At 38.5% G+C, this 14,326-nt stretch overlaps 1 pseudogene; it reads left to right on the top strand.

The window, feature by feature from the left end:
* Nucleotides 1–11,092: 11,092 nt before the first annotated feature.
* On the top strand, nucleotides 11,093–13,711 carry LOC141251569 (uncharacterized; annotated as a pseudogene).
* Nucleotides 13,712–14,326: the final 615 nt, after the last annotated feature.

Raw genomic sequence — 14,326 nt, 5'->3', positions numbered from 1 at the left:
GAATCCCAACTTGCACACTCAAGAGAGGAAATCTAACAAACCAGAACTATGTATAATCTCAATGGGAATTTGGGAAGAGATGAGAGCGTTTTTCTGTAAGTGTAAGTGTGGGGAGAGAAGAGAATGTCGTCCGGTTTTAAAACAGGAGATCAATCTGTTCAACCGCGCATATTGAGGTGGGTGAGATCATGCTGACTGGGCCACGATTCTCGAACCGACTTAACGCGTGGCAAAAAAGAGGCTGGGCTGTTGCTATTGGGTTAAGGACCATTCCCAAGATCCCACAACCCACGACTCGGACTAGACCGGACATCGCTCGTGTGTGGTAAAATGTCCTTCGCATACTCAACCCATTTTAATTATACAAGGTTGAATAGGCTAAAAATTAGTGGACATTTTACTCAAGATCGATGTGGGATGGGTTTTCACCCCCACATTTTATGCATTTTAAGCCTTCCAAGTGCCGACTTTAGGCTAGCATTTCTCATGCACCCGTAATCCGATTTGTGCTATGACACTCTATGTTCAAGCGCTCGCGGAGACGAAGCCAACACTCCTTTCATCCGGCGGTTCCGACAACCCGAGCCCACCGAAAAGGTGGACGGAAGTTCATAAAAAATCAGGTTCCAACAATCCCCCACATGAATAGAAATGACTCTATAACATTTGATGACTCGACAGAAAAACTTTTGAGAGTATAACGAAGAATCACTACAACTGGACTTGGTAGCATGTTTCAGCCTTGAACCACCAATTGTGAAAAGCTATCAAACTTACTCGACTAGGTAGTAAACTCAATTTCTTTGAACACCCAGGCTTTGATATAAGCCTACACAAGAACTCACACAATTTCATCCACTCATAGAACTAGATTCTCTATTGTGTTTATTTTGGTCATGAACTTTGCCTGGTTTATCATGAGTGAACTTGGAGAATGTATCCTTTCTTCATTCTCCTAGAAATTATCCCATTTCACCCTCACAAGTTGATTGACCATTTAGGGTATCTTTTCATACCCCACCTTTACGAAGGTCATGGAATCATTAAAAGTTGAAGCTTAACCTAATACTTGCACAATCAGCACTGGTAATCATCATACGAACTGGGACAAGACTTATTGTCTCCTAGTATTCTCATTTTGAGTCAAACTTGATTTAGTTTTCCCCTTGATCCTACTTCTTGGGATCTCCAGTCATGTAGGTAGGGTATGCATTAAGCATCATCTTATTCCATAGGCTTTAAACTCATTCCCCTAGATGATTTCACAACTTGCTCTCTTGACAGACCTTTAGTAAATAGATCTTCTAGGTTGTCAATCAACTTGATATAATCGATCGTGATTATACCATTTGAGAGTAGTTGTCTAATGATTTTATGTCATCATTAAATGTGACGAGATTTATCATTATACATGTGGTTCATTGCCCGGGCTATAACTGATTGGCTGTCACATTGTACACGTATTTTGTCATCATTGGTTTGTTCCACATGGGAAAGGAGTTCCGAAAATATTCGTCTTCTTCTGCTGCTTTATCTAAAGCTATGAACTCAGGCTCCATCGTGGATCTTTCCAATAACGTTTGTTTAGAAGATTTCCATGACACAATTGCACCACCAAGTGTGAACACGTATTCACTTGTAGATTTGGAGTTCCTAGATTCCGATATCTAGTTTGCACCACTGTATCCTTCTAGAACTGTTGGGTATTTTCCATAGTACAAAATATAACTCTTGGTGTCACGTAAGTAGTTCAACACTTGAGTTATCCCTTTCCAGTGGTTGTGTCCAGGGTTACTAGTATAGTGACTTAGTACGTTTACAACATGTGCTATGTCTGCTTGTGTGTAGTTAATCAAGTACACCATACCGCCAATGACACGTGCATACTCTAGTTTTGATACTACATCTCATGAGTTTTTTGTCAGATACAGATGAGGTCAACTGGACTTTTGGCTATTCCATTAGAATAGTTCTTGAATCTTTCAAGAATCTTTTCAGCACAATGACACTAATGAGCGACATCTAGTATGGCGTAACAAGTGGTTGTTAGTATCATTTATCGCTAACTTGGCCATGGATCGGAGCAGATCACTATATTCTGGACCTCGTAAGGAATGTGTTAAACACGAGGAATAAAAACATTCAAGAGATGACCAAGGAGAAGATGGCTAAAGGACGAAGCAATTTCGCGCGCACAAGAAGACGCAGCCGCGCTGGAGCAGCTTGGCCTAGGGCGCGACCATGTCTTGAGGACTGCACATTGGCGCGACTGATCCCTAGGTGGCTCTACCGCGCTAGGTGGTCTATAGGTGGGCGCGACCGCGTCCACATTGGCGCGACCACGCCCGCATAGGGTTTTTGCCGAGAGAAGGATTTGCTGCGGGATTTGTTTGGGCCTTTTACCTATTTTCAGATGGAGTTTTGGACTAAGCTTTTTAGGATTTGTTTCTAGGGTTTCCATACTTTTATAAACAGGGATGAGAGATTTGCCTCCTTCTCATGCTTAATTCTAGTTTACTTTAGAGAGTTTAGAGAGGATTTGCGTTGTTCTCCAGGTTGAAGCCTGCGGATGGTTGGTTTGAAGACTTCTTCCTTGGTTCTAATAAATATATATTATTTGAGTTGTTGCATTCTCTTTTGCATGTTGATTATTGATTAGGATTTATCTTTCTATATTGATCACCAAGGTTGTTTAGATCTAATTCATATTGCTAGGTCTGACTTGTCCGAGTAGGAGAGTCTTACCATAAGGTAGCAAATCAATTGCCTGGACTAGATTAACTTTTGATTGTGTGGAGAATGAAGATGTGTTAGCAACCACGTGGCACTGCAGGTTCCTATCTATTCTTGAACGCATTGTTTCCTAGGGATTAACTCTTGATTGTTTCAGGGTTGTATTGAGGTAAGGTTTAATATGACGAGTTGGATTATTAAAAACATTAGAACATGGATTAGGGCAATCATAATATATAAATTGGAGAATGAACCCGGATAGAAATTAATAATTTAATCATCAAACCAATCATTCTGTTGTGTGGATACTCGCAGAATAAGGTATTTTCTCTATTACTTTCCTTCATTGAATTAGTAGTTTAGCATCAATCCAATTTTCCCTCTTTTATCATTATTAAGATGATCTTATTAATTATACAATAATTTAATACCTGACTTCTTGTGGGATTCAACCCTTTATTGCCACTCTACTTGTAGAGGAGCCAGTTAGATATAAATATTACTTTAATGCAGCTAAACAACGCCCGTCAAATTTGGCGCCGTTTCCGGGGAGTCTAAACTTCTTTTCTTGTATTTTTAGTTTGATTGAATTTGGTGGACCATTGTATGGTCAACACCCATGTTATTAATCGTTTACCTACTGAATTTGCAGGGAATATGGATGAAGTCAAGCCTACGACTTTAACCAAGGCGTTGTTCGGGAAACAACCCGAGAAAATATGTATCTTTCCACTTCCATCTATCGTTTATCATTGTTCTTCATTTCACAATGAGGACATTGTGTACTTTAAGTGTGAGGGGGGAATTATATCTTACCTATCCTTGGTTTTTGACTTGTTGGAGTTATTTTTAAAAATTTTTAGAGTAGGCTATCATAGTTTCCCCCCTATTTGATGCTTTTTGGATTTCTATAATGGTGTGTTGAGCTTGGATCTTTTTACTATGCATTTGATTGTTGATATTGCAATTGTGTAGGATGATGATATGATTGATCAAATTGAGGATTTTGACTTGAGCATGTGGATTATGATTATGATTCATTAGGACACTAGTATTGCAAGTTTACCATCTCATCTCTAGTTTTATCATTTGTCATTATTATTTTGCTTCCATCATTTTTCATTACATTATGCCTAAAAAGAAGACAGCCCGGACCGTAAGACGGAAGGATCCCGTTACCTGAATAAGTAAGTCGATAAAGAAGTCAGTCCGGACCATAAAATGGACGGAATTGATACCTAAATACAAATTGGCCTGGACCGTAAGACGGACAGACCCGATGCTTAATAAGAAAATTTTAGAATAAAAAGTAAATGAATAGGATGAAAAGAATAAATAGAATGTTGCATGTGGTATTACTTGGGTTGGATTATGGTTTGTTAAATATGCTTTCCATGGTGTTGGAGCCCGTGCATTATGTTCATAGATATGAAGCATGTTAGGACAAGAATAAGTCGTTTAGTTGATCTTTCCTTATCATCCTTCATATATTATTTATATAAAGCCATATTTTACTAAGTTTAGAGATTCATTGTCATGCACTTGCATAGGATAAACATAGCTTAAGTGGGGGAATGATTGATGCCATTGTTGGGTTTGGTTTGGAGTTGTTTTGTGTATGGAATTTTTTTTAGTAGAGTCGGAGTCTACGCCCGTGCTTTGATGATTGTAGGTACATATGAGCTAAAGTGATGATTCGAAGAGCACTTCATTCATGCCATCCATACTCGCTGAGATCGCCAAGGAGTTAGTTGCAGCTTACTCGAGGACGAGCAAGGTTTAATTGTGGGGGCGTGACGAGCGACATCTAGTATGGCGTAACAAGTGGTTGTTAGCATCATTTATCGGCAAATTGGCCATGGATTGGAGCATATCACTGTATTCCAGACATAGCAAGGAAAATGTGTTAAACACGAGGAATACATGCATTCGGGAGAAGACCGAGGAGAAGATGGCCAAAGGACAAAGCAAGTTCACGCGCAAAAGAAGACGCAGTCCCACCAGAGCAGCTTGGCCTAGGACGCGACCGATTCTTGAGGACTGCACAGTGGCGCAACTACGCCCCAGTTGGCGCGACCGCGCTAGGTGGTCTATAGGTGGGCGCGACCGCACCCATATTGGCACGGCCGTTCCCGCGTAGAGTTTCTGTCGAGAGAAAGATTTGTTGTGGGATTTGTTTGGACCTTTTACCTATTTTAGAATGGAGTTTTGGGCTGGGCTTTTTAGGCTTTGTTTCTAGGGTTTCCATGTTTTTATAAATATGGATGAGATCTTTGCCTCATTACCATGCTTAATTCTAGCTTAGTTTAGAGAGTTTAGAGAGGATTTGGATTGTTTTCCAGGTTGAAGCCTGCGGATGGTTAGTTTGTACACTTCTTCCTTGGTTCTAATAAATATATATTATTTGAATTGTTTCATTATCTTGTGCATGCTGATTATTGAATATGATTTATCTTTATATATTGATCACCTAGGTTGTTTAGATCTAATTCATATTTCTAGGTCTGACTTGTCTAAGTTGGAGAGTCTTACCATAAGGTAGTCAATTGTCTGGGCTAGTTGAACTTTTTATTGTGTGGAGAATGATGATGTGTTAGCAGCCAAGTGGCACTGCATGTTCCTATCTATTCCTGAACGCATTGCTGCCTAGGGATTAATTCTTGATAGTTTCAGGGTTGTATTTAGGCAAGGGTTATATGCCGAGTTGGATTATTAATAATAATAGAACATGGATTAGGGCAATCATAATATATAAATTATAGAATGAACCCAAATATAAATTGGGAAGTCAATGATCAAACCAATCATTAGATTGTGGATACCCGCTGAATAAGGTATTTTATTTATTGATTTCCTTCATTGAATTAGTAGTTTAGCATCAATCGAATTTTCCCCTTTTATCATTATTAAGTTGATCTTATTAATTACACAAGAATTGAATACCTGGCTCCATGTGGGATTCGACCCTTGCTTGACACTCTACTTGTAGAGGAGCCAGTTAGGTATAAATATTACTTTAACGCGGCTAAACAACGCCCGTCAGACACTAAGACCGAGCTATTTGTTTCTGACGATTCTAGTCCAATGTCTTTCATATCAAACTTTCTGCAAAGAATATGTTTGGTTTATTTGATCAAGTCAGTGTTGCTCCAATAATGAGTATGTCATTTACATATAAACACAATAGGATATATCTTGTAGGTTTGTTTTTGATGTAAATGCATTTATCACTTTCATTGATGTTGAATCCATTTGACATTATAACATGGTCAAATTTCTCATGCGAATGTGTAGGTGCTTGCTTGAGACTATATATTGATTTTACAAGTTTGCACAGTTTGTGTTCCTGTCCAGGAGCAACAAAACCCTCAGGTTGTTTAATGTAGATTTCTTCTTCTAAATCTCCATTTAGAAAAGTCGTTTTCACATCCATTTGGTGTATTTCTGGATTTCTTAATGCTGTAGTAGCTATCATCATTCTAATAGAAGTTATTCTAGTAACTGGAGAATAAGTGTCAAAGAAATTTAGACCCTCTTTCTGTCTAAATCCTTGTACCACAATCCAAGCCTTGTACTTCTCTATTATGCCATCGGTTTTCAATTTTGTGTTGAAAATACATTTCCACCCAAGTTCCTTACTCCCTTGTGGTAGATCTACAAGCTCCCATGTATGATTTTTCATAATGGAGTCTGATAGCGGCCAAAACGGTCCTTACACCATCGTCAAAGTAATTTATCCCAACTACTACTCTACCTATGTAAAGCGGTAAGTAGGGGCCGAATCCCACATGGAATCAAATGAGATCAGTTCCTGTGGTAGTAGATTTAATTAACCCTAAAATTTAAGCAAAGGGGGGAATTGATGAAACTAACTAGCAAATGATTCATTGAAGACAATTATGGGAAAACACTTTGCACAATTGGTATCTACCTAACAAGTTGATTGAATGATCATTGACTTATTCTATTCGGATTCTCTCCCAATTCTTATAAATTTTCAAGTTGCCCTAATCCTAGTTCCTATGTTGCTAATTAATCCAACTAGTCCTAATAGCCCTTACATCTAAATATAACCCTTAAACTATCAAATGTCAATTCCTAGGCAACATTAAGTTCAAGAATAATTAGGAATGCGCAATGCCACTTTGCTGCTAACACATCATTGTCCTCCACAAAACTACAAGTCCAACTAGTCCAGGTAATTGAATTGCTACTAAATAGCAAGGCTCTCCAACTCGGATAAGCCAGGCCTAGTTATATAAAATTGACTTAAATAACCTAGGTGATCAATCTAGATAGATAATTCAATTCAATCAGAAATATATGCAAGATGATAAAGCAAACTCAGATATATTATTAGAAACAAAGGATAGAAGTCTTACATTAAATCAACATATTGGCTTCCATCAATAGAACAAAGTATAGGAGATTACTCCTGGCTCATTGTGAATAAACTACGTAAAATGTGAAATGCTAAAAGATAAGATAATAGATGATTAGTGAGGAGGCAATCTCTCCCTATTTATTAACCCTAACAAGAAAAGCTAAACCTATTAAACGTAGCTAAAAACTCCATCTGAAAGTAGCCCAAAGTCCAAGTGAAGACCCAAATGAAATAGGGTTTTAGAGGTTTCTCGACCCGAGGCAGGCGCGGTCACACGTGTGTTGGCGCGTTCGCGCCTGGGACGAGTTCCCAACTTTGGTCTGAGTCTGCTGGGGCGGTCGCGCCAACACTTCTGCGGTCCTGCGCGGTTTCGTCCTTGTGTGCGCTGCTCCGGCTTTGTACCCTTGGCAATCCTTTCCTCGAACATCCGTGATCCTCGTGTTTAACGCCTTTGCTTTGCTCGGTCTGGATCACGGTAATACGCGCCATAATCATGCTAAATCACCCGTAATTGATGTTAAGGACCACTTGCTACACTGTACTAAACACATCCTATCAAACACCCCCACACTTGAACCTTGCTCGTCCTTGAGTAAGTTGCTGCTAACTCCTCGACGATCTCAGCGGGTTTGGAAGAATTGACAGTAGTGGTTGTCGAATCAACACTCCAGCTCTAAGTACCTACAATCATCAAAAGCAATGGGCGCAGACTCCGACTCTACTAGAAGAACTCAAAAATAATGCAAACTTAACTAGACTCTAACATAACCCAACAATGGCATCAAATATTCTCTAAATTTGAACTATGTTTACTTTATTCAAATACATGAACCTGAATCCTCAAACTATGCTAAAGATGTCTCTATCCAAGTAACATATTAATGAATAACAGAGGATCAAATAAGCGACTAATTCTTGTCCTAACATGCTCATACTAAGACAATTATGAACGAGTTACAATACCATTGAAAGCAAACAGAAGACCACAACTGAATTGAAGTCATATCACATGCACTTTTTATTGCTTCTTTTCATCCTATTCACACATTTTGCACTTTATTAACACTTTTTTGGCTATTGGTCCCTTCCGTCTTACGATCCGGGCCAACTAATGAGACTCTTTGCTTATTTAGCCATGGAGGATCGAACCCGGGGTGATCTGTCACACCACGGAGATCAGGTTCTCTTCCGGCTTATTTCACTTGGAGTTCACTACCTTTTTATTTGCTTTTTCTCTTATTTTATAATGCAAAAGGACGGAAACACTTTATTATGATATAATGACAAACTAGAGAAGAGATGGTGAAAATGCAATCTTAATATCGGTCCTAATGCGTCCTAATCATACTCCACATGCTCAAGTCAATGTCCTCTACTTGATCAAACATATCCTCATCATATATACTTGAAATACTAACATCTAAAACATAGTAAAAAGATTCAAAACTCATGCATCCTTATACAAAATCACTCGACACAAAATAGGGGGAAAATATGAATACCGACTCCAAAAATTCAAAAATAACTCAAATTTTTTCAAAAACTACTACTACGATAGGTGAAGTAAATCCCCTCCCCCACACTTAAACTAAACAATGACCTCATTGTGAGATAAGGAACAAAGGTAACCTAAGTGGAAGTAAGAAAATTACCTCATGGGCGGGTTGCCTCCCGGACAATGCCTTTGGTTAACGTCGTATGCCCGACGTCTTGCTCTCATATCAACCTACACTAGCCCTCCTATGGGCCAACTCATCCTTCCGAATCCAATACTGCTTAATTCCTTTCTTCTTTTTCATGAGCCCCTTGTCGTACCACCCCTTCGTCTTTATGTAATGTCCTGGAGGTAACACAGACGTCACTCTAGGTATTTGCACAATAGGGGGAAGAGAAGAAGGGTTGTCTCCCTCTAACATCAGCATAGGGGGCCATCGGCCAAATCCATCTCCAATCTGCCTATATCCTTTGCAGGATCAACTACCTTTATAGAAAAAACACCATCTAACTCATCACCAGACTCCTCATTAGTATCATAGATATCAAAACTCACTACATCACCATCAAACTTCAACGACAAGGTCCCATTCCTTAGGTCTACCTTGGTACCCACTGACCTCATAAACGGCCTTCCTAAAAGTATAGGTACATCCTCCTTCTCACTCTCCATATCAAGTACATAAATGATCGTTGGGAAGACTAACCTATCAACCTTAACCAACGCAATTACGACAACTCCCTTAGGTTGCATAGTAGTCCCATCAGCTAATTGTACTAATATGTCAGTTTTATTGAAGGAGCCTAATCCTACTTACGTGCAAAGAGAGTGAGGAATGGCATTAATGGCTGCTCCTAAATCTAGCATGGCCCGATCAAAATCAGTGTTGTCGATACGACAAGGGATAGTCACCATGCCTGGGTCGCTGAATTTTGTGGGCATACATCTCTGGTAGATGGCAGACACTCTCTCTCCAGCTGTTATCTTGTTGTTTCCCTTCGTCTTCTGGTTCCACTTGACTGTGGAAAGTTCCTTTAGAAACTTTGCGTACCTCCACTAGTACAAAAAACCCCTTTTACATCACTAGATATACACCGGGCGTACATCTCATGGTGTAAAAAGTCTACATATTTTGGTTATACATGTGTTTTGGTTGTTATCCAATGTATAAAGTAGGAGGCGGGAAAGTAAATAACCGATGTATATACTATATACACCATATATTTTTGTAACACATGTATAAAGATAAATACGCCCGGTGTAAAATACGTTTATTAACCGATGTATATAGTTTATACTAGGTTGATGAGTTAAGCACAAGTATATACATTAGGCTTATTATACAACCGATGTATTATAACTACTATACTTTAATTTAGCCCAAAAAATTCTGGCCCGCCAAAGAATTTCCTTTGCCGCCCGTTCCAAAAAATTCTGGCCCGCTTTGCTTTCTATACTAAAAACCAATTCACTCCCTTTTAAGACATAAAACTCTTCCCGTTCCTATTTTTTGTGGATCGAGTCTACCGCGCCAATCTTCATCCTCTCTATCTCGGTGTCGCCGGAAACAAGGTCGTGTCCTTCCTCTCCTGGTGTCGCCGACAAAGTGGTCGTGCCAACCCTCCCTTTCACGGTGTCTCCTGCAGCGTGAGTGATCCAACGTCCAGTTCACCTCTCTCAGTGTCTAAGAGTGAGCAATGCCGCTACCCCTCCGTTTCAATCCCATGGCGTGCCCTGTTTTGGCCATGGACTTCTGGTTCTTGTCTTCTCCCTTCACAGCAAGAAGGTCCTTTTGCAAACCCTAGTTAATGTTATTTTCTACTTTATGTGTCTAATCGATTTGCAATTGCCTCGCAAAAGTCTTTCTGAATTCAGATAACCTTAGTTTGGGCAATTTTTCAATCGCACCCCGCCATCCTCTAATCCGAGAACTTGGGCGGACCTCCAACCAATGCCCGCTTCCTCCAGAGGTACTACTAATTGAAGATGAAATTGATATTAAAAATCCCATTTCTATTAAAATCTTTTATCTGTCTCGTTTATTGATCTCTATTTCTTCCATCTCATGTAATTGTGTGTTACACATATGCTTCATAAATCTATGCATCTAAGGGTATACAGTACAAAATGAAAAAGGGGGAGCATGTCGTACCGAGAGAGAGGATTATCGAGCCCTTGGTAAACATGTTGAGGTCTGCCACAGATTGTCCAATCTCCTATCCATTCATGTGTGAAATCCTCGAATTGAATCTCCAAGTGGCCAGATTAGGTATTTTTCTTTTGTTTCTCCTCAAATTTGAAGAAGTTCGGTTTTGTATCAGCATGCTGGTTTCAAGTTGTGAGCTATGTTGTGGAAAATATTGGATGGTGGCATAATTTGGTTCATCATGTGTTATCTTATAGTAAGTATAATTGATTTGAGGTTAGCTTAGAATTTGTGCTTGAGGATAGAACTAAGCAACTGAATGCCAGGAGCAACTATGCTGAGATTTATGGGAAGAGAATTAAAGAGATGTATTGTGAAATTTAAGACCTTCAATCAGTGTTATCAAATTTTAAGATCTGCAATTAAGTTTTCCGTATATGTCTTTGATTGTGATAGTGTTATTAGATATGATAAGTAGTGTGACTTTGAATATTGGTTTTATTATGTGTTTGTCAAAGCTTTCCAATTTGAGTGTCATCTTAACTGCTTGTGAATGTATTTCATCACTTTGTATGTTGTCATGTGCACCATTCAGTTCTGCAATTGGTTCATGAGACAAGGAACTTAGACAAATGTCAATTGCTGGTTAAATTTGTAGTGATAGCTAATCCATGTGGACTTGTGGTTGTTTATCCACTCGTTGTTCAGTTATATTTTTTTATATGCTAAGTTCTTAAGATAGAATTGGTCTACTATGGATAGGGTAGTATTTTTTTTATCTGACCATTCTTTGGATTTATAAACAGAGTGTAGCAGCTTACGTTTGAGATTTTACACTCTGTAAAGAAGTGTTGAGATAAGGTCTTCTTACTTTCGGTGTTGCTCGTTTGCTTAGGGATAAGGTTACAAACAAGCTTGTCGCTGTCAAGTATATAGAGCGTGGAGATAAGGTCTTCTTACTTTCTTCAACTCGATTTATTTGATTTGCGATTCGAGATTTAACTGAAAGGGTTTCTGTCAGTTCTCGCTTTAGGGAGCTTGTGATTTGGATTTGGACACAGTATCTTGCTCGGTATGCTGTTTAAATGGACTGTCCAATATAACTTATACATTTGTAGCACGTGTCGCTCGTTTCCGAATGTAGCATCATTGATTGGTTTAGGTAATTTGTTTTTGGTAACTGTTGAGGTTTCTTTTTCTGTGTTGAATTTGTTTTTCCCATTTATGGTGTCCTCAAACTGAGATTTTGGTGCTCTTTTCTCTCTATGGATGGATGGATCAGATTGAACAGGGATAACCCCTTTTTTGTGATGTGTCTTGGTACTTTCGTTTAGCAATCTACTCATGTTTGTACTCTGTTCAAAGCACAAATTCTGTCAAATCTCTTGTTTTAATTCTTTTTATATCTGCAGATAGATGAAAATGTTCAAAGAGAGATAATCAATCATAGGTCACTGAGGCATCCAAATATTGTTAGATTCAGAGAGGTAAGCTCTGAACCTTCCTTCTTTTAAACTTTCATGGGGATGCAATATATTTTTTGCTACACTAGGTAATTTTAACACCTACTCATCTCGCAATTGTAATGGAGTATGCATCTGGAGGAGAGCTCTTTGATCGGATATGCAATGCAGGACGATTCAATGAGGATGAGGTTTCAATAACATTTTCACTTTTCATTTTAACTTGGTTAGGTTTGTGTTACTCCTTAACTTGATTGCTTACAGGCACGCTTCTTCTTCCAACAACTTATATCAGGTGTAAGTTATTTCCATGCAATGGTATGTTTATGTTATCTCATGTATCTTAGATTTGTAATATTGTTTAGTTAGTGTTTTCAATGATGTTCATAGTTTTGTTGTTATTCCTTTGTTGAAGCAAGTATGCCATCGAGACTTGAAGTTGGAGAATACATTGCTAGATCAAAGCCCTGCTCCTCGCCTCAAGATATGTGAGTTTGGCTATTCTAAGGTGTGAATAAGTTCGTGTTTTTGTTCTTTTATGTTTTAATACATTGTGAAGTGTATGGTTTTGCTGTTTTGTTTCAGTCATCATTATATCATTCGCAACCTAAATCAACTGTTGGGACTCCTGCATATATAGCCCCTGAAGTTCTACTCAAGAAAGAATATGATGGCAAGGTAAGGCTGTTGTAGTATGGTATATGTTAAGTTAGCAGACATTAATGATCTAGTTGAACTGGTATCACAGATTGCTGATGTATGGTCGTGTGGTGTGACCTTATACGTCATGTTAATGGGAGGATATCCTTTTGAGGATCCAGATGAACCAAAGGACTTCAGGAAGATGATACAGGTGAATAATTCTCATACTGTATTCATCTTCTTCTCAGTGTCCTACTCCTAAAACTTGGATTCAGACTCTTTTCTCTTGTGTTAATTCAGAGAATATTAACAGTCTAGTATTCCATCCCTGACAACATCATTATCTCTCTCGAGTGCCGCCACCTCCTCTCTAGAATCTTGTTGGTGATCCTACTTTGGTAAGTTCTACTCCTGAAACTTGGATTCATACCCTTTTTGAATTTCGGTTTTGAGTTCCTTTGGTTGGGTTAATGTGGTGTTTTTGTTGGTTGGAAAATCTGGCCCGCCCAAAATTTCCCCAGTCTCCAAAAATTTCCTGCCCGCTCTATCTTCCCTTCACTTTCTTCGCTCCTACACTTTCTTCGATTCCCTTTCTTCCCGCCCACCTTTCTTCCCTCACTTTCTTCGATCAGGAGTTTGAATACATGTGGTATCTTAATAACTATTTCATTATCGATCAAAAGTTTGAAAGTGTATGGGGTTCAAAGTGGGCAACCTAAACCTCGAGCGAAAACAAGATTGATCATAGTCAAGGTAAAGGTTGTTGAGATCTAACATATATATTATTAATATGTTGTATATTTGTTTTACAGGAAAAGGTTGTCGAGACTAATGTAGCTGCTACTTAGTTAGTTATGCGCTCCTCAATATCTATTTTGCTAGTTAGTACGTACGTTCATAACTTGGTGTTGATCGAATATGCATGTTGAATTCGTAACATTAAGTGTTTGGAATGATTATGGTAGTGTAATTGTATATTGTAAGAATCAATGTTTTTAATCTATATATGCGATGCTGGGTTAATTGCAATGATTCTAGTATATTACAGGGTTATATAAATATATGTATAAAGATATGAAATTGGTTGGCGCCATACAAGAATATACATGGGTTTTATATATTATACACCGGTTAGTCAACCAAACAATTTTACCTTTTACATGCGACTTATGATTTTAGACATCGGTTTCAATGTGGTGTATAAACTTGGAGTAGATGGGCGACAATACATTATACATGTGTTTATATTACTATATACACCGGTTAGGCAACCTATCAATTTCACCTTTTACATGCGACTTATGATTTTAGACATCGGTTGTAATGTGGTGTATAAACATGGAGTAGATGGGCGACAATACATTATACATGTGTTTATATTACTATATACACGGGTTAATTATATCTTTTACATGTGTATAAATACCTTATACATCGGGCGTATAGGAAATGGACCAAAGTTG

The sequence above is a fragment of the Phyllobates terribilis genome, unplaced genomic scaffold, assembly GCF_046119375.1.
Source record: "Phyllobates terribilis strain yellow unplaced genomic scaffold, ASM4611937v1 Scaffold_7229__1_contigs__length_39126, whole genome shotgun sequence".
In the NCBI taxonomy this organism is placed as follows: domain Eukaryota; kingdom Metazoa; phylum Chordata; class Amphibia; order Anura; family Dendrobatidae; genus Phyllobates; species Phyllobates terribilis.
The sequence above is the reverse complement of the archived record's forward strand: the minus strand, read 5'-3'. Positions and strand labels throughout refer to the sequence as shown.